The 22,703-nt window shown below is 35.8% G+C and overlaps 1 pseudogene; it reads right to left on the bottom strand.

Moving 5' to 3' along the window:
- Positions 1–4,558: 4,558 nt before the first annotated feature.
- Positions 4,559–13,944, bottom strand: LOC145627945 (putative glutathione S-transferase parC pseudogene; annotated as a pseudogene).
- Positions 13,945–22,703: the final 8,759 nt, after the last annotated feature.

Below are 22,703 nucleotides of genomic sequence, written 5' to 3'. Positions count from 1 at the left end.
AATTCCCGGCCAAAAAGATATTTATGAAACTAAACCAACCCGAGGTATATAGTAAGTCTAGGTCCAATGCCAAGGGAATGAGGGAGTGCTAAGGTCGATGCTAAGCTATTCCGAAAGCTAGGGAGTGTGTTGGTTATATTAATGGAGATCAAATCAATCAAAAAATTACAAGAAAATATAAAGGATTCTAGGGGATTGGAATTCACATGAACTCTTGATATACAAGCTATTTGGGAAGGAAATCGATCAATCAGACTACACGAAGGAAAGCAATAAATGCAATTAAAATCACTTAATAGGCTATTTCCAGGGTCAAGCTAGATGTCTCTACAAATGACCCCAATAGGAATATCAAAAATCAAGCTCAATCGATAATAATAGATTCCAAACCAATTGTTCGTGTCATTGAAACCTAATGAGCAATCTAGCACGATAGTTGAGGTTGATCACTCCTCAAGTTATCGAACACATGCGCAAATTTCACTAACCAATTTAAGCAGAAAGATGATTAATGAAATTCTCCTAATTAATCAAGAAATATCACATGTTCATGCTTGACCCTACCCCTAACAAGAAAACTACTCACTACTCATTACAAATTCAAACAAGAAAGCTTAATCAATCACAAATTTCATCATTGTCAAAGTAATAAAAATTTATTAAAATCTAATTAACCAAACAACAAGTAATTCAACTCAAATTCAAAAATAAAACATCAAATTAAATTTAAGGTAAAGAATTCTTACAAAACCTTGATCAAAATCAAAGAAGTAGAAGATTTGAAATAGCATTCATTAACATCATCAAGTTTCTCTCTTTAAAAATCCAAGAACAATCATCCAAAATCTAGAGCTTCTCTCTCTAAAATTTCATCAACAGTTCTAATCTAATCTAATTTCTAATTAATTCTCTCTCTAAAAATTAGAAAAACATTATATAGTAAAACTAACTAAAGGGAAGTTAGTTAGACGTTCTAAAAATGACCTCAAAGAGCGTGGCCCATCAAAAGCTTGCGCGGCCGCTACAAAAAGGGTACGGAGCAAGAAGAAAGAAGGGGCGCGGTCGCTCCAGGGTCTTGCGCGGCGGCGCAGCAACCTGGCACATCCGCTCCCCTCTCGTGCGCGCCCGTGCAGCTGGAGCAGGGGAGATCCCTTGGTGAGGCAGAACTTGTCTTCACGAGCTTCGAATGAGCCATGATGCAATAGGCAGTAAGTTGAGAGCTTCTTGGTGGGTTCGACACGACTCCTTCATGCCCACACTAAATGAAGGCACAACTTGTATGACCAAGCTCTTGAACTCCTTGCTCTTAGGCTTCAAATGGAGAAATGGGACCCCCTCTCTTGACTTGAACTTCGAGAAGGGAAAATTTAAGAATCTCAAACATCACCAACTTCCTATAAACATAGGAAATTAAACAAGTAAAGAAGAAAAATGCAAAATATACTAGAAAAGCAAGAAAATAAGAAAAATTCTAATGAAATAGCTAAGTAAATAAAATGTAAGTAAAACTAGAGAAAATAGAGTAAAAAGAGATACAAAACCATGCAAAATCATCCTAAAAGAAACCAAATGAGTGTCATAAATGACACTCATCAGTTTGCTTCACGATAAATATGCTTTATTTCTATCTCACACTCTAGTCTTTGAATTAGACATTTGCAATGCTGGCAATGCGTTGTTTATTGCAATGCTGGCCTTAGAATTAGACTTTTGCAATGTTGGCAACTGTATGTTCTTTACTGAACAATTAAATATTCATTCCTCCTTTAAAAAAAAGGATGCACGGAGCATCGTGCATCCGCCTCCATGGCAAAAATTTCACAATGTTGGACATCACGATAGCATTCTCCTTGATAGTCACTCGTATTATTAAGAATTTGAGTGATTGCTTGATTATAAAGTTGGACTTGCAACTTTCTTACATTAAGCCTTTTTGCAAGTTCTAGCCCATACTTAACTACAAGGACAACAATCTCTAAGTTTTAGGGAATAAGCATACTTCAGTCTACCAGTTTCATCCCTTATGAGAGCCCCACCTCTAGTTGGTCTAGAAGACCCCTTCGCGGCCCCATCAAGTGACATCCATCTATTAGGAGGAGCACACCACTTGATAAAGCTTACTTTACAAGCAGCAGGGCCTCAGAAGAGCTTACAAAATCATCACCTAAGACTCTCCAAACTTCTTTTAATTTTTGTAAAAGAAATTGCTTTACATCGACTGGAATTTCATTCGACTTCCCAAACACAACGACATTTCTCCACCTCCATATCCACCATATAACAATAGCAAAAAAAGTTGGGCATATTTCCGAGATAAGGTGTTGTGTTTTTGTACCTTTATATTCCTAACTATCCATTGTTGTAGGGAACCATTATTGCATTAGCTTTCCCTCCCACTTGCCTCCAAACTTCAGGAGAAGCTTTACAATTACGAAGCAAATGAAGGGTGTTCTCCTCTTTAGAGGGGCATAACTTACACCAGGGATCTTTAGTCAAGGATCTCTTAAATCTATTAGCAATGCTTTGTATTATATCTTGTAAAACAAGCCATAAGAATACCTTTATCCTCTGTTGTACCCTCATACGCCACACCAAAGTCCACACTAAAAATCATTAATAAATTGGTAGTTTTATAACCACAAAATAGATGTGCTTTATTTAAAGGTAATAGTACAATTTTTACCATAAAAAAATCTACCTTTTATATTACTTTGTAACTATTGTGACATTTCTATTTTAGGAAAGTGTTGCAAGTGTAAAGAAACGGAAGAAGTAGAAATTACTACCTTGTTCATTGTGTGCAGGTAGCCAAGTATGTATTCCTCCATGTGCTTTTATTACTCTCATTTTCATATTCATGAGTAGGTCCAAAATCTTTTTTTAAAATAAATAAATTAATGAAGGAATTATGTTTTCGATAAGTACAATTACTAGATATATCAAGGATCACTATTATGAAAATAATTAGTTTATTCTATAGGGTAGTCATTGTCTGGTGCTAGATATGGCAAATGATCTTTGGGCTAGTTAAATAGTTCAAAGCCTGATAGAATGGATCCTATAAGGCCACACAACAAGGGTATTGGGTTAAACAAGTAAGAGGTTCATTAACGGGCATCATGAGATCATGACATACCATATGGAGTGTTGGGCTAGAGTACTTTGATTAGGACATGGAGTTTGGGCTTGACATGGAATCTTACTTAGAGATATGATCTGTAAATAAGATCCATGACTTAGATTGAAATAACAATCTACAAGTCAGTTAATTGTAACTCAAGTAACCAAGTCCCAAACCCTAATCCCTCTCTCACTTTCACGACCCTCCCCTCTCCTCCCCTATCCGTACAGTCGGCCACATCCCTGGTGGCGCGTGGTGTTTGTGCTGGTGGATCGTGGTTAGTTCGTGACTCTCTTCTCCGTTAAAGGTTTATTGAAGCGTTCAATTACAACTAACTAGCATTAGTGGAGGTTTGATCTGTGCCCGTGGACTAAGTAGAGGAATCACACTTGGGGATTTATATCTCCCGTTGTTCTTTCTCGATTGCACGTTGATTCACGCTTCAAATATATTATTTGTTCTTTAATTGTTTTGCATTGATCTTGGTGATTAGATGCTTATGAATATGATTCATGCAATTCTCTTATAGTATGTAAAGTCCTACAAAAAATCCTTATAAAGATTGATATTGTCTTAGATTTTTTTAAAACTTACATTGCAATAACAAAAAAAATAAATAAATAAATAAAATTTGTGGACAGAATTCACAATTTTTTATTAAAAAAAAGAAAAGAAAAAAAAAACGAAAAAGAAAAAGCCCACATGTCCAAAAAAAAATTTGAAAACAAGGGGATTTGAATATTTGATCCCTTAACCTACCAAATCTATGCAATAAGTAACTAACCAACTAAGCCTAGTATAAAACATGAATATTTGTACAAGATTTTTTATTTATACAATACTCCTTCCGTTTTTTTTTTTGTTTTTTTTTATTTGGATTGTTAAAAGTTTTAGGGAAGTAATATAATATTGTGAGTGGGTGAAAAATTATTGGAAAAGTAAGATTGGAGCCATGAAAGAGAAATTATGTGAGAGAGGATAGATATTGTCATTATTTTAGTAGAAACTATGAAAGAGAGAGAAATGATGAAATAAATTGAGTAGGATTTAAAGTAATAGAGAGAAATGATGAAATATACTCACTCCGTCCTTATTTGATAATTACTTTTGGGCAATTTTCAAGTGAATTAATAAACATGAATAACAAAAATAACAAAAGTACATTGAAAAAGTAAATTTACATTGAGTATGCAAAAAAGTAGAGAGAGAAAGTAATTAAAATACATGGGAAATCAAAATTTACATAAAAAATTGAAATTTGCACAAATAATTTTGCAAATTAGAGAGAATTTTGGTAAAAAGTTAATATTAATGGTACTTAAAAAAAGCAATTGTGACTAATATTTTGGGACACGAATAATGGAATAATTGACTATTAAATAGGGACGGAGGGAGTAGTATAAAGTTACCAAATATAAAAGTGATGCATTTAAAAAAAACACCCACATAAGAAAAGTGATGCAAATAAAAAAACATAGGCAACATTAAAGTCTATGCATTAGGGGGGCCAAGGTCCGGGTAGGCCCCCCCTTGGATCCGCTTATGGCCTTCTTTATCAGAAAAAAAAAAACCCCTGCACCTTCTTCTCTTTCGGGAGTATTTTTTAACAGATTCCCTTTCCATGCACCTCTTAGCCCATTCGTTGATCTTTGGGCACGACTCTCCGATGCTGAAGTTACCCAATATCTCGTACGTGTAAAACCAACTATAGAACGGAATTAGGGTAACATCAACATAACCAAAAGTATCTACTCCAAAATAATTAAGGCCTATCACCAAGTTGTTGCTCCAATAATTTGATGTGCTCAATGAACTCTTTCTTTTTTTTTTTTTTTTTTTTTTTGACGGGATCTCTTTCTTAGCTGCCTCTTGATCCGCACCCTTTGTGGTCCAAACTCTCTTTCCAGTCTAGTATATCTATAAGTACGACTTACACATTAGTGTTATGTAGTCATTAAATTGGAGCAACTATAATCATGCATTCATGGTGGACATGTATAGAGACCACGGGTATATTGCCCTCATTCTTTTATATTTTTCCGAGGTAGCCCCCATACATCCTTATAATAAACAAAACTTGTTTATTTGGCAAATTGTAATATATTGGCTTTGGAATTTGTGCTACTGATTAAAATATATTTTTTTTATTTTGTGCTTTCTAGCTTAGATAACGGACGTTATCTCCTTCTTCCTCCTTGCTTCTTCATCTATGCTACTACTCCTTTTTAATTGTATGTTTGCAGTAAACCAAATCCACCACCATATATGCTAGAAGCCTCATCTTCTTCTCTCATGTCGATCCCCACACGCCTCACACTGACATAATTATTGATTCCAACATCCCCACCACCATTTTCGTGAAGTTGGATTCAACAAAAACCCTAAGAAAAAAGAGAGAAATGAATGGTATGGTGAACCCCAAAGGGTAGGCGTGACGAGTTCCTCCATTGATGCAACCCTTGAGCTTGAATTCTCTTTTGAAGTCTCTGAAATCTCCATTGAAGCCCTTCAAATCAACCAACACCTCCATTAACGCCGTTAGCATTTGGTTAATAGTTTTAATTTTTTTTATACATGAAATCATAAAATTGCCTATACTTAAATGTTTAAAATTACTATTATACTCTAATGATAAACAACTATTGTTTATCATGAAGATAACTTGTATTTTCTCTATATTTTGTGTGTCCTTTTTGTTAAAATTATTTCAACTTATTCTTTACACTTTAAGTTCGTGATATTTTTTTACAGACGATTTAAAAACTACTCGGATCATTTTCTTAAAAATTAAAAAATGTCAAGTTACAAGTTCCTATCTAGGACCGGTGGACCACCAAATTTAATATGGCTTTAATTAGACAATTAGCCTTAATAACACGTTCCTACTACCATATAGTGTACTACACACTTCACTGAAATATCCTCACATGAAACCGACGTGTAAACTACCAGCGGTCACGCAATCACACAACACATTGTTATTCTAGTTCCTCCGTATCTATTTAGTTGACACGTTTGATTTAGGCACATATATTAAGAATAGTTGAGAGAGTTAGAGAGAATAAAAAAACAAATGGAGTAGCTTATAGATGCAAGGTAAAAAACTTACTTAAAAAGGAAACGTGTGAACAAAAAAAAAACTTACTAAAAAAGAATACGTGCCAACTAAAAAGAAGCGGAGGTAGTATTAAAAAATAACCACCAGAATATGCCTGATTTCCATTAATTCTTCATCCTAATGTATATAAAAATTGAACTTTTACGCCGCACAAAGTCTTAAATATGCCTAATTTCCATTAATTATTTTAAACAATTAATATTAGGATGACTGTAATTAAATGTTGCTATTTAAATATAGTAGCTGTTATATTAATAAAACCACTAATAAGGGTTATTTTTCCAACTTTTTATACTATAGATTTTTATTGTGTAGTCATCCCATATTTTACAAACATGAAACTTATTTGATGATTACTATGTAAAATGTTTAAGAAGTACTTCATTCCTCTAAATTTATTTTTACGGATTTTTTTACCACATACTCCTGAGTTTTATGTTTACTCACTATATACCCATGAAAATTTTTTAATTCACCATATACCCCTAAGTTGCTACAAAAATTCACCATATATCCTCAATGACAACAAGATGAGTGGAATTTGGTTAATTATGCATTGAAACTACCGTAGATCTTTCCCTTAGTATATGAAACCACTCTTCTCCTTTCAGAATCCCCTGATAGCATTCCAAATCTCCATAATCATATTTGTATGATTCATATAAGGATGAAAAAAGGAAATTTGAGGTGGTTTTGTGGGTGGGAAAAAGGAATGTGAGTGGTTTCGAAAATAAGGCAGTGTATTTAGGGTGGTTTAGGATCATAGTTAATCCTAATGACTGACGAAGTTAACAATTATTAATCATTAAGGGTATACGGTTAATTTTTGTGAAAACTTGGGGGTATACAATGATTACAAAAGTTCACAGATATATGGTAAAAAAACCGTTATTTTTATTGTATTTTTCACAATTTTGCTACCTAGTATATGTTAGACAACATAAGCTTTAAATTGGATTATATTTTTTTTTTGGTGCAAAAAACTTGGATTGTTCATTGTTGTTCTCAAAATTTAAACAAAACAACAGTAGAATACAACCAAACAAGCCTAACAAGGTAACAAGTCTTATGTCATTTTCGTTGAATTTTCTTTTCTATTTTTTTTAAGACGGATTTTTTGTGAATTTAATAAGGGTCTGTTCTCATTGACTGTTCTCATTGAATGAACTAAACTGAGCTGAACTGAATTGAACTAAACTAAACTAAAATGAATATTTTATAAGAGAATGAAATTAGAAGCTGAACTAAACTGAACCGAACTTAATAGAGTTGAACTGAACTGAACTAAAAATAATCGTATGAGAATAGTCCCTAATTACCAGTTATAATCATGTTATATCTTGAAGAAAACAAGCCTAAAACAAGCAAAATTTGAGAGTTAAAACCCCAAAATTATAAATTCTACTACACTCCCAATATAATCATAAATACGTAGTAATCTCTATGTAATACATTACATAAAAAATTATTCCCAAGACTTGTTAATGTTATTATTTTATTCCATCTTTTATTTGAAACAAACAAATGAAGTTAATTAATACTCTTTTATGTATTTTAACCGAGCTGTACCTGGTTAATTCCCCAGATAAATAAATTTATTTGTTTATTTTAGGGTATAATCGTCTTTTCAAGTACTAAAGGAGAGGTACATGTGTCTTTTCATGTATTAGTTGAGGGGTATATGTATAATTTCTTTACTAAACAGTAAAAGCAAGTTGCAAACAATAATTGAACATCTCCCCAAAAGTACCGAATAAATGACCACGTTTTTTCAATATATTTACAAAAATGTCATCAAATTAACAAAAATTCGTTTATCTGGCAGATAAACATGTATTTGGCCATTGTAAATTTGTAACCAATAAGAAGCAAAGGTAGTATACTATATTAGAGTACTATTAGTACTTCAAATAAACAAAGTAAAATACAAGAATGAAATGAAGCGAAAAGAAGGTACTTTTTTCTTAACAAAATCAGCGAGTGAAGTATATGAGTGGGTACTCAACTTTGACAAAAGTTGCAAATAAGGTACTCAACTTTCAAAAGTGGCAAATTGGGTACTTAACTTTGGGAGAGTACTAATCGGAGGGAGTATTCCGGCGAGTAACTTGTTGTATCCGGTTTCAACCGGTTTAGAAATTTTTTTATTTTTTTTGAATTTCGAAAACAGAGTAATGATGACATTCGTTGTTAAATGTGCGAAGATGCTCTCTCTTGTATCAAATCCGAGGAACTTGTGGCGGGAAACTATTCTTCACGAAGCTTCTTTGGCAAGCTTCCCAAGATTACCTCTCCCTCCTTATTTCAGACAAGCTTTTGTCTCCCTTTTCCCTATAAAAGCAAGTAGAAGGGGGGGGGGGGGGACCTTCATCATTTACTCCATTAAAAAAACTCCAAAAGAAGAAAGTTGCAATTTTTAGGAGCGAATGACTCTGTTAGCCATTGATCTCGCTGAAGAACGAGACAGGAAACTTGCAAAAAGAACCTCTGGAGAAGGTATATTCTCATTCTTTGTCTTTACGTTATTGAATTTGGTACTTGTTGGTTGTATTGTTGCTCTTAAAAGTGAATGTTTGTCTTTTTCGCATGAATAACATATGTTTTTTGTTGCTTATTTTGTTGTAAAGTGTGACTTAGCTTAAACAAAGATTAGAATATTGACTACAGTGTTGAATTTGTTATTTAAAAATTAGAGAAAGTAAGGTTTGTGGGTTGTATGTTGAAGAGAGGCTTAGTTTAAGTACACCTCACTAACTTTTGGTTAAAAAAATGTTGGACTTTAGGTATGGACGCCCTTGCTGATGCACACCCTCTCTTCAGCCAGCAGGATGTGTTTGTGACACACATCTTCAACTGCCTGCTCTGGGAGGACCAGGAGAGTATGGCAAGGACCTGCAAGAAGTGGCGGGTCTTGTGGCGCCTTCGTCACATGGCCTTCAGCTACCCTTTCCATGGCCCTAGGGCTTCAATTCAGGAGTGGATCCTCCACGATGTGCTGTTTAATAACGGCCGCGACCTCCATGCGTGGGTTAACAAGGACATGACCGTCTACTTTGACGGGTTCCCACTCTTGTTCAAGGAGGAGTAGTTGCAAGAGGGCGGGGGTGTCTTAGGTGCAGCATGTTAAGGCTTTTTTTGGGGGATGCTGCTAGTATAAGCTTTTATGTGTTTTTTTTATTTTTTCTGATGTAAGAAAAATTACCTCTGTTCTGATGTAGTGGTTTTAGGTGTTTCTTCTGTCATGGCATATGTAGGTTTTTGTGGATGAAGTAGGTTTTTGTGACAAGTTATAAGATGTTGCTTGTCACTATGCCATGACAGAGTAGTAATGCTAATTGTAGGATGTAGTTGAGCCTACCTTTTTGTGTGGATATAATGGACATATTTTATGAAATGAATGAAATTGGTAATTATGTATGAACTTGTGTTACATATATATATATATATATATATATATATATATATATATATATATATATATATATATATATATATATATATATATATATATACATATATATATATATATATATATATATATATATATATATACTCAATTGACATATTAAGACAATCAACTTATGAACAATTTGGCCATGTTTGTATAACAGAACAGATGCATTTGAAACCTTGCATAATAGTTCATCATGGTGGGGAACGGGATCAAGATGAAGGTCAACTTATATACAATGGGGGAAGAGTCAACACCTTTGATGACATACCAGAAGAAGTTGACTCTGTGTATGTGAAACAAGTTATTAACAGTCTAGGGTATAAAGATATAGTCAAAGTGCATTTCTTGGATCCCAAAAGGATTTTCAATGTGGTATAAGGTTTCTGGGGTTTGAAAGTAGTTCCTGTGACCCCTTTCTTTCATTGTTGTTGGAGTTTAGGGTTATTGAAGTATATACAGAACATGAACATGCACATGTACCTTCACACATAGGTATTGGAGTAGGTGGACATGGCTCATTTGTTGAACTTCTTAATAGTGGTGTGCCTAGGAGTACTGATCCATTTATAGACTATGATATTGAGGGGTCAGATGAGGATGATGCAGAGATTGTGAATGCTAGAACAAGGTTGAATGAAGAGAAACAGAAAGAGAAATCATATGAGGATGAATTGGTCATGCTAAGAAAGCTAGCAGAATCAAAGGGAACAAATCCATCAGGATATGCATGTGATTCTGATAGACAAAGTGGGACAGACAGCCCTTATGAGTCATCTGATGAGGATGACTATGGGTACCTGGTACAACCTGTGGGTAACAGAAAGAATACTGTAAAAGGAGGGTCTGAAGGGAGTGCTAGCAAGTTTTTTGTTGGTTAGTCATTTTAGAATTCAGTGACATTCAAAATAGCTCTTACTGACTACTGTATTCAGACTGGTAGAGACATCCATTTCAGTAGAAATGACAAAAATAGTGGTCGGTGGGCATTGCAAGAGCAAAGACAAAGGTTGTCCTTGGAGGATATGGGCATCTTGGGAGAGAGGGAAAAGAAATTTCATGGTTAAAACTCATGTTGGTGAGCATACTTGTGGTAGGGAACAAACAAGCAAGAGAGTAACAGCTTCATGGGTAGCTAGGTTTTTTCAAAGCAAATTCAAACTTAACCCATACATGAAGGTGCATGATATTATAGAGACTGTATGGCTTTAAAAGGGGTTGAAAGTTAGTAGGTACTTAGCTTTCAGAGCTAGAAAATTGGGACAAAAACTCATTGTTGGTGAGTATGAGGACCAATTTGGTTTGCTTCCTAGATATGCAGCTGAAATTCTAAGAAGTAACATGGGAAATACAGTAAAACTTAAATTGAATGCCAATGTGTTTGAAAGAATTTACCTGTGTTTTGAAGCTCTAAAAAAGGGATTCCTTGATGGATGCAAATGGATCATTTCCTTGGATGGATGATTTTTGAATGGGCCTTTTGGTGGTCAGCTATTAGTTGCTGTAGGGAGGGATGGGAACAACCAAATGTTCCCAATAGCATGGTCAGTAGTGGAGGTAGAGAGTACAGATTCTTGGACTTGGTTCTTAGAGCTTTTAGGTTCTGATTTAGTTACTTATGGTGGGGCAGGGTACACATTTATGTCAGACCAACAGAAGGGTCTGCTTGCTGCTGTTGCAAACACATTCCCTGAAGCTGAGACTAGGGTGTGTGGAAGACATGTATATTGTAATTTCAGATCAGCCTTTGGTGGGGGGTTGGAATTCAGAAAGCAGTTTTGGAAGATAGCCAAAAGTACAACTGAGAATGAATTCAACGCAAACATTGAGTTAATGAGAGCTATTTCAGAAGATGCTGATGAGGATCTCATGAACAGAAACTACAAAAAATGGTGCAGGGCATTTTACACCCCACTCTCATGTTGTAACAGTGTTGATAACAACATGAGTGAGGTGTTTAATGCTTACATTCTCAACATAAGGCATAAACCAATAATCACCATGTTGGAAAACATAAGGGAAGGTGTAATGGAGAGGCATCATAAGAAAAGGGATCAGATTGCCATCAAGGAAATGTTTTTATGCCCTAGGATCCAACAAAAGTTGGAAACATGCAAGGTTTGGGCTAGGGGTTAGAATGCTTATTGGGATGGTGGGTTTTGTTATGGGGTCAGAGAAGGTGCTACTCAAGACAAATTTGTTGTGAACCTTGCTCAAAGAACTTGTAGTTGCAGAGCTTGGCAAATTAGTGGCATCCCCTACAAACATGTTGTAGTTGCAGTGTGGAAAAAGTCAGACCATCCTAAGCCATATGTCAATGAATATTTCACAAAATCCACTTACCTAAAAGCATATCAGCACTTGTTAGAGCCTTTAAATGGACCTCAGGAATGGGCATTATCTAATGACCTTGTTTTGCCACCAAAGCTCAAGAAAATTAATCACAGGGCAAAAACAAAGAGAAGAATGCAGGCAGCAAAAGTAACTGCAGCAGGGAAGCTCAAGAGGAAAGGTGGTGTAATCACTTGCGGACTTTGTGGTGTCCAAGGCCATAATGCTAGGGGTTGCAAAAATGTTGCAGCAGGAGACAGAAGCAACAACAACACCAGAAACACTGAAAACTCCACTTCTGCAACAACAGCAACACATTAACCTCAACTACCTATGCATATGAGGGGAGTGGGGATCTACACTTACCCAAATGGGTTTCAGAGAGTTGCAACAATAAGAAATTTACAAATTTGAGTTTTATTTTCACTAATATTGCAGTTAAATGTTAACCTTTTTTTTAATTAGATGCAAGGTAGTTTAAACCACCAAAATCATGTTCCTGCACCAACAACACAACATGTTTAAAGGGCATTTTACTCTGACTATGATGGGGAACAGACTGTGTATTCCTGCAGTCAAGAATACCCCCCCTTCATCACAACACAGCCACCATGATCCAACAACTATAACATCAAAAATCACTACAGGTGGGTTAATACAACAACTTTTATTCATTTCCTTTGCCAAATAGCATCATCTGAGTACATTTTGAACTTTTACATGACCTAGCAAAGAAGAGAGGAACTAGCAAGAACAACTAAGGTAACATACTACCTACAACTTCTTACATTTTAATTTTAAATATGCCTTACATAAAAGTAAATCCCTAATACTGCAGCTACTATAAAGCCCCACAGTTGCCAACTCAAATTCAATCTAACACCCCTTTGAGTTTCATCAATGTGTTTTCTACCTTCATCTTCCTTGCATATTCATTAGCTTCACAAAGTTGCTTCCTCATTCCCACCATCTCATGTTTCAACCTGTCATTCTCCTCCATCAAACCCAATATAACATCAGTCTGCTAATCTGTTGGTGCTTCAACATCTGTCCACTTGAAGAACTTACACCCTATTCTTTTAGTGTCTGCATCATAATCTGGATATGCAAGAAATCTTCTTCCAGGGTTGTCCTTTGTCCAAGCCCTTGTCCTAGACACAAGCAAACCACAGTGACACCTACTTGGGCTTGAGCTAAAACCTGAACTTAATTTTGACATGGTGACTGATTTCCCTTATTCCTAATACTTGCAGATTCACCCAACAGCAGCACTATTTTTTGAGGAAAAATTTCACAAACCAAGTTGTGAAGAAACTAAGGCTCAGAAGCACTCTTATATATTATTTGGCCTTAGCTCTTTCATTTGTAACGACTACATTTTTTGAAATACAGTTACAGTTCTCATTTTCCTGGTTTAAATATGTACTCTGACAATTATTCAGCTTCACAAGCTTCAAGAGAATGAAAAAAAAATATATATTCATATTTGCATTTATTAGCTGTTGATTACCGGCTATAACAAGTCCATTAGGTTGAGTACAAAGTTTAGTACTCTGTCTGCAACAAATGAAAGTTGAGTACTCAATCTGCAACTTTTGTCAAAGTTGAGTACCCACTCTTATACTTCACTCCAAAATCAGCCCAAAAACGAGACACAACCCTTTGATAAGGATCAGACGGCAACAAAGGGTTGTTCTGATTCCAAACCTCATCAATGTACTCAACAATAATAAGATATTCACTAACCGATTTGTTATTATGAACTAGAACTGGGATTTTCTTATGAATCGGGTTCATTTTAAGTAGCAATTCACTCTTGTTTCTTAAATTTTCATGTCTATATTCATATTTCACTCCTTTCTCAGCTAATGCTATCCTTAATCTCATCCCAAATGCGCTTGGCTAAAAATCCAATAACACCAATTATTTGCCATGATTTATTTTTGGAAAAATTACGGAAAATAATACAACCTTTGGCCGGTTCTTTTTTAATAATACAACCTTTCGATTAATTATTAATATTACAACCTTTAGGGGGTGTTGAATTTTAACAAGGAAAACCGGTTGGTAACTTGTTTTTACAGATCACCATGCCACGTGTCGTTATTTTATTGGTTTTGTTAATTTAATTTGATTTTAAAAAAATTATTTAATATTTTTTATTTTAAAAATATATTATGTAATAAAATAACTTTTATAAAATAAAAAAAAAACCCACCACCTTCACCACGACACCACCATTCCTTCTCCCCCTCCCCTTCACGCAGCTAACCTCTTCCCCAGCCCAGAAACTGGACGACCGACGTCCAGCTCACCATGACCTCCCCTCACCCGTCGCGCCACGCACCGACCTACCCCCCTGTTACCACGACCTCCTCTTACCCGTCGCACCAACCATCCAAGCGAAACCCTAACCCGCGAAAATCGACCACCACATCCCCGATTCCACCGCACTTTACCAAGCTCCACCATCAATCATCATCATTGAATCATCACCACCATTTATCCTCAACAGCAATCATCGAGCATCAAATCAAGGCCGCGATGTATGGATGCGCGCCCGCGAACAGTTCCAATCAAATTGGGGCTTAATTGAGGTTCACTTATGCGCCTGCAATGGTGTTGGAGCAACGATGGTTGAGAATTGTTGCAATTAATGTGGTCGATGTTGGATGACTGAGGGAGAAGATTTGGTGGCTGGTAGATGCAAGTTTGTGCGGTGGTGGAGCTGCTATGATGCAGGGGATAGGTGGTTTTAGGTTAGTGGTTGTTGGCGGTGATTGGTGGCGATTGGAGTCGTGGTGGCTGCTCTGCTTGTTCTTGTTGGCATGGCGAAGATGATGGGAGTTGTTGTGGTGGTTGGCGAGGCGATTCATGGGATGATGATTGATGGTGCTTGGAGGTGGTGCTGATTGTGTTGCAGTGGTGGCAGTGAGGGAGTAGGGTCGTGGGGTTGTGAGGGACATGCTGGGGTGGTTCGGTGTTGCTGTTGTTGGTTGGGTGGTGATGTCAGGGGAGTGAAGAAAACAGGGGAGAGGTGGTGGTGCAGGGTGGTGGCCTGGTAGGTGATTTTTATTTTTTTTTTATTATTATTTTTTTTGAAAGATTTAATTAAAATTATTTTATTAAAAGTTAATTAAACAATTTTAATTAAAATTTATTTTTTAAAAAATTTTAAACCAATTACATGACAACACGTGTCATGGGTAACCTGTCCAACAGGTTACAAGTTGTTTTGCCTGTTAAAATTCAACACCCCCTAAAGGTTGTAATATTAATAATTAATCGAAAGGTTGTATTATTAAAAAAGAATCGGCCAAAGGTTGTATTATTTTCCGCAATTTTTCCTTTATTTTTTGTAAGAGAATAAAATAATATAGTGATTTTTTGTTTTAAAGATATTATGTTGTAGTAAAAGATATGGGAAAGAAAGCATGTACATATATATAGGGGTTATGGAATGAGTAAGAATTGGAGAAAGGTGTGGAAATTGGAGGAAGTACATTTCAAGTGTTGTGAGACATAATAAAATGTCTCACAACATAAAATAATATAACAAATGTAATAAAAAGAGGGAGAAAGGAAGAGAGAGATAGAGAGTGAAAAAAAGGTGATGTAGGGCCCACCTTTAGAGTCAGAAATGGTTTCATGTGCAAAAACGACAAAAAAATTATGAACACAACTATTGAGAGTCTATTTTGTACCATTGAGGATTTTTATAAGTACTACTAAAACCGCATTGAGTACCACTAAGATGTAATGGTATTATTTGACAACCTAATTAGACATTTAAACCTTTTTTTAAATGCCACTAAAATTATATTTTGTACCATTGAGAGTGTATTTTGTACCACTGAATCTAAAATGACAAAATTTAAATTCCGTATGAAATGACCAACCTACCCCTGCGAGACACTTCTAAATCTCTCTCAAACCTCTGTTTATATAACCTCTAGAAATTGTTGGTCATTGATAGTTCTCGTGGTTTAAGATTTTCTGTTGGTGTAAGGTCATGCGTGATGACATAGTAGATTAGTAGGTTGTTTGTAAGAATGTAAAATCTAAAGTAACTCTAGCTCACTTCCAGATATGGGTCCTTCTACCCAATACCACAATATAAAATTACTAGTATTTTTTTTCCTTTCCTCTTTATCTTTTTCCTCCCTTAAATCTTTTTCCCACCTCCATGGATAGATTCCATTACTGGCCAAACCTCCGCCTACCACACCTCCACCTCTGACAGCAAGAAACCCACCCCACGTCCTACTACCTTGGCCGAAATCCAAAAACACGCAATTACCTCCATTAAAAATCACCGGAAACCACCCAAAAAACATAACCAAAAAACGAGAGACACAAACTTATGGCTCTAGCCATTAAAAATTGTGAGTTCTATGCTAGAAATCCTCTAAGTTCGGTCGAAATTGACAACAGTAATTGTTTGTTGGTGCTAGGTTATTATTAATTTCTATACTGTTATTATTAATGGTTTGTATACTGTTATTTTTAATTTGTGTACTGTTATTATAGTGTTGAATATTGTTATTGAGAGGAGAGTGACTACATTATTACAACATGGGTAAGTAATACGCGAAATTACATTTTTACCCCCGATATGGGCCCAACGAGCCCATACGTATTAGTGGTCTATTAATACTCGTAAAATCAATGTGACAATTCTCATCTGTTAAATTTTCTATTTACAACTCAACTAGATTAAGCGTCTGTTCTCATTGACTGAACTAAACTGAACTGAACTGAATAGAACTTATTAAAGAGGAATTGAACTAAACTGAATATTTTATGAGATAATTAATTAGGAGCTGAACTGAACTAAACTGAACTGAACTTATTAGAGCTAAATTGAATTGAATCGAAAATAATCTGATGAGAACAGGGCCTAACTCTGTGTTTTTTCGGTGTCGCTGTAATTTTTAGTTTATTTGTTTAAAATATGATATATATTTAAAGGATATATGTACTCATCAAATGCAATTACTAGATATATCATGAAACATTATTACGGTGATAGTTAAGACATTTTTTGGGGCGTCATTGTTTGTTGCTAGATGTAAGGGTAATAGATTGAATAAGAATGAAGCCCATTAATGGGCCTCATGAGGTAATCACAATCCATGTAAGGAGTAGGGCTAATATAGTTAGAATATGGTTAAATGTTTGGGCTTCACATGGACTCTAATTATATATGTGATAAATAGAGGCCTGCCTAGGGTTGACATACAAGTCATAATTCACCCATAAGTGAATTGTGAAGCAAGCAACCAAAACACCCAAACCCTATTGATGTATGTCATTTATGGCACTCATTTGATCCTCCCTAGGGTGAAATTCATGCTATTTTATAGCTCTTTTCTTTAGTTTTCCCTTAGTTTTACTCTTTATTTCTTAAGTTTGCATTTTCTCGGTTCATTTTTTATTTTTATGCATTTCTTGGTTTATTTTGCTATTTTCTCTTTTATTTTTTGTTTTCGTTCATTTTTCAGGTTAAGATAATAATTCGAGGATTCCCGAGTCTCCTCTCCAAGTTTTACATCGTTTGAGATGCCTCTTGCCTACCATTTGAAGTTTAAGTTATAAGGAGCGCAAAGTCAAAGTCTTCTAGCTAGTGCATTCAAGCGGTGGGGGCACCATTCTTGGTGTTGAACCCACCGTGGAGGCTATTTGAGGACTGCCACCTTCCGTGTTCATCAACATCATCAAGTGGAGCGCACGAGAAAGAGCTCAATTGTAGGTGAAGGAGGCTTCCCTGCTCCCAGGCACGGGCGCGCGCGACCATAGCGCGGCCACGCAGCCTGGTGGCACGGCCGCGCCTCCCCTTGGTGCGGGCGTGCCTCTCAGGGTCTATGTTTTGTACCCTCTTAGCGTGGCCGCGCATCCCTTGGTGATGGCCGCCCCTGTACGGGTCTCTTTGGACGATCTAACTACCTTCTCTTTGTTAGTTTTACTATATGTACATTTTCTTTCTATTTTTAGAGGGGAGAAGAATTAGTTTTAGAATTAGGTTAGATTTTCTTATATAGAGAAACTCTAGTTCTTAGTTTTTGTAGAGAGAGAAACTTGAAGGTTGATGATTTTTTATTAACGAATGTAGCAATTTGATAATTTCAAGTATAAATCCTTCGATTTGAATCAAGTTTGTAAGAATCTCTTTCACTTCAATTCAATATTTAGCTTTAATTTCCTTAATTTTGTTGATTTTTGAATTTAATTTGATTTTTTATTAGGTTAGTTTGATTAAAATGACGATGATGAATTTGATGAATTGTGTAGCTTTGCTTTTGATTTATTTAATGGATTGTGAGTAGTTTGCTTGCTAGGAATGTATTTAAGCATGTATAAGTAATGGATCATAATTAATTGGGGGTTTTTGATTGATTTGGTTGATTGATTTTGTGCATGTGTATGATTTGTAAGGAGTCATTAACCTCGTTTTTCATGCTAGATTGCATTGTAAGTTCACATTGATACGGACAATTTATTTGTGTCTTGCTTTGTCGATTGATGTGTCTATTGAAGTTCCTAACTAGAGTCTCTCGTAGTTGGCGTTAGTTAGACCTCTAGAAGAATAGCTATTCTAGCTTTCTTGATTGCATTATCGTTCTTCCTTTGCATTTCTTGAATCAATCATTGCCTATCCCAATTAATTGGTGTTCATTACATATGCATGTGGATCCTAATTCCTAGTGCCTAGGTACTTTGATTTTCCCTTTGATGTATTGGTTATATTGGTACCCTACAGTTCGCCATAACCTTCGAAATAGCTTAGCTTTAGCATTAGCATTCATCTCCCATTCCTAGTGGTTCGACCCTTGACTTACCCCTATACTAGTTATTAGGTTGTGTTGAGTGATTACAAATTTTGTTTGGCCTAGGGAAGATTAGTCCAACGACCTAGTCTCTACCCTTAGTAAAAACCAAGAAGTCACCAAACAAAAACAAACTAATACCCCCAAGCTTATTCAAAGCTATACCCACAATCATATATACAAAAAGCGTAAAGCGCCCCCCCCCCCCCCCCCAAAGCTAGAAAATAGCATTGCCCTCAATGCTTAAAAATAGGGAGAAACGTTTACATCAAAATGATTTTGAACTTTTTTATTTTTTACTTTTTTTTGCCAAAGATTTTTGAATTAGCTTTGCTTTTTCTCATTAGTTTTTCACTTTTTTCATTTTTACTTTATTTATTGTCCTTGCCTATTTTAACTTTTGACGGCTTTTAGAACTTTGCATTTGAATGTCCTTGCCTTTTATAACTTTGGACGGCTTTTTCATATATTCATTTGCCATTATTCACAAAATATACAATTCACGAGCTTGCTTACAAATAAGAACCAAATTCCAAACTAATAAAACACAATCTCCAACATCATGACCATTTGCTTGACAAAAACCAAGAATGGAACAAAAAGAAACAAAAGGCACAAAGTTCTAACGATGTGGCTTGAAAGGAAGTTATTAAAGCTCAAACGGTTAGCAAGTAGGCAAATATAAACCCAAGAACTAAAAAAAAAAGAAGATTATCCTAGAAAAAGAAAAATTACCACCTCGAAAAGATTCCTTTGTCCTCCCTAGATGGTTTGGTCTTGAGTTTGAGAATTATTAGTCAAGCTTCAAGATTAGGTATGCAAAGGTCAAGGATCCATTGAAAGGAATGGTGTCCTTCAAACAAGTGTATTATTCTGATAGTGGGTTCAGAATTATTAAAAATTAAAGTTAATATATTCAGTAAGGTCAAGTGATCGGAATGCCTGGGTAGAGGCCACTTCCGATGAGTAATATTAATGCATAATTAATATTACAGCTTAATCTTAACTGAACCCTTTGGGTCACACCCAAGCAACGAATTAATTCAAAAGGAATTAATGAGTCGACCAAGTAATTTATACTTAAGCGTCGGAAATTCGAGCTTGGAGCGTCGAAACTAAGCGTCGCATTACTTCTTAATCTTAACTGAACCCTTCGGGTCACACCCAAGCAACTAACGAGCCAAAGGAACGAATTAATTTGAAAGGAAATAATGAGTCGACCAAGTAATTTATACTTAGGCGTCGGAAATTCGAGCTTGGAGCGTCGAAACTAAGCGTTGCGTAATCTCAAATGTCGATCCAAATTTTAGGAATTGGCGAGATGGGAATATGCTTCAAGTAACAAGCAAAAACCCTAGCCACGCAAAAACAAGGGAAGCTCGCCAAATAGGAGCGTGCCACATGGCAGCACACATGTGGCAGAACACTTGGCAGCGCACATGGCAGCCACCAAGTGGCAGCGTGCCACGTGGCAGTGCGCCACGTTGGTAGCGCACCATGGTGGCAGGGCATGTGGAAAGGGGGCTGTGGACTCGGGTGTCGGGTCATGGACACGGGCCAAAAGAAAGTGGCCCAACCGAACCCAACTTGGGGCTCAAGGTTGGGTGACACATGGTTAGCTCACAATGCATGTGAGTTGCCTTGGAGACCAAGTGAGAAAGTGGTCCTCACCTAACCATGTGACACTTGTTATTTGTTCCTTGGTTTATTTAACTAAGGGTTGAATTCATCAATCTTTCCATGTGGGATGTTTTTGTGAAAAAAGTCCCACATTGAAAGATGAGTGGAATTCACAAGGAAGCTTTTCTTATAATTATCCAAGGCATGGCTTGTGATTACTTTCTTGAGTAAGATTTGGAAAAAGCATCACTAGTAGTGAAAACCTTTGAACTCAAGAGTTGAAAAAGGCATCACATTTGTGAAAACCTTTAAACTCAATTACTCGAGTTTCGGTCGGGCCTTGCTAACTCCAAGGCATTGGACCTAGTCGGTGTTCGAGTTGTGGGTGGATCATCGTTGGAGGCCTTCGTATTTTCGAGGCTAGCTTTCAATTAAGAGCCCTAGTGAGTGGTAGGGCGAAGCACGCTTCAAAGTTAATTTTATTATCTGAATATTGTCATTAAGTTAATTATGTTTATGGTTTAATTTATTGCGAGTGCGGTCTTATTTTCGGGGTTTCTTCCGCGGTGAGTCGGACTCACCAAACCCCAACAGCGGTATCGGAGCCTCGCTCGTTTATTTTTAAAATCATAATATTTTTCAAGGTGTTTTTATGGCTTAAATTTTGTGGTTGTAAGTTGCTAATTAGATTAGTAGCCTGTTTATTCATTTTAACCTCATAATAGAGTTGACTTCAACTCGCGAACTCAAATTTCGATAAAAAAATTTCTGAAAATGGATTTACACTTTTGGACTCAGTTTTTAGCCAAAAAACGACCAGAAATGCACTTTTTGAGGGATTTTTCGTTTTGACGAAAAATTTTAAGTCTTTCTAACCTTAAAAAGTTAATTGCATATTTATGGTGGTTATGTAATTGGTTCAATCCTTTTTTTATATGCAATTTTAAACCTCTTTAGGCATGATTACATTTTAGTAATTTGTGTTTGGAAGCTTGGTTTTATTTTTCACAGAATTGCATTAAGTGTGAAATTGTTGTTCTTTGAGGCTTTTAAGTACTAAAGATTCAATCTTTAATTATGTTAAGTGATTGAAACTTTGAGTTACTAAATTCCATGAATTTTTGTTGAACTTTGTTGATTTAATCATTTTTAAGTTGATTGGAATCATAACGTTTGAAACTTGTGATAGAAAATTGTTTATCTTCATATTGGAAGATATATTTTTTCAAGGATTCACAAGTATTAAAGTTGGAATCTTTATTGAACATATGTTCATTTTTCTAACTCCCTTTTATTTTGTCAAAATCTCAAGATTAATTTAAATTAATTAAATTACTAGCGAGTAATTGTCCTCTTATTTTTGTTACACCAAGTTAAACCAATTTTATTCAAGAATGGTTCTTGGAACAATTTTTTGTTTTATACACTTGGATTAATTTATTTAAGTTGGACTTTGTTATATTTTCATTTTTTCTCAAAATTAATTAAGAATTGATTAAATATGTCACACAAAATCGGGATTTTTCCTGAGGCATGAGCACCAAATCGAGGCCTAAGAGCCCCAAGCATGCTCTCGGCCAACAAGGTTGCTCATGCAACCCACATGAGGCTGTCGAGGCTGCTGGGCGCGTTGAAGTGGTGCGTGTGTGCGGGGGAGCTGCTGTGCGGCACCATGACGCATCATGGTTGCCGCCTTATGGCTGGTTGTGGGTACGCCGTGTGTGGGGCTTGCATTGAGTGTGTATGTGTGCGTAGCTTGGTCCAAAATTGAGGGTAATATGCGTAGACATTGCTTGTAAAGCAATGTGGTGCAACGAGATCGTGCGAGTGCATGCTTAGCCACTCTTTGTTTCTTTGGATAATGGAATCGACTTATTCTCGCCAAATGGGGACAAATTTATTGCTTGGATAAGACATTTAATAAGATTGAAAATTTGCATGATTACCTCTTAGTTTTCAAACTTATTATGTTCTTTACTTGATAAATGGTTATACTTTGCACTTATATATATAGAATTCCAAATCAAACTGTATTGTTTTCCATGATTAGTAAAGGAAATCTTTGAAAATAGTTTTCAAGGAAAAGTAAAGCATTTCTAAAATACAATTCTCATAAATGAATTTTATAACAAAGTATGAAAGGACGGTTGGACATCCTATATTCAATATACTAGGTAGTTTTGATAAAACATGAAGTATTGAGTTGCAAACTCAAATTGTCAATATTGACAACCA

The sequence above is a fragment of the Chenopodium album genome, chromosome 4, assembly GCF_948465745.1.
Source record: "Chenopodium album chromosome 4, dcCheAlbu1.1, whole genome shotgun sequence".
NCBI classification, from domain to species: Eukaryota; Viridiplantae; Streptophyta; class Magnoliopsida; order Caryophyllales; family Amaranthaceae; genus Chenopodium; species Chenopodium album.
The sequence above is the reverse complement of the archived record's forward strand: the minus strand, read 5'-3'. Positions and strand labels throughout refer to the sequence as shown.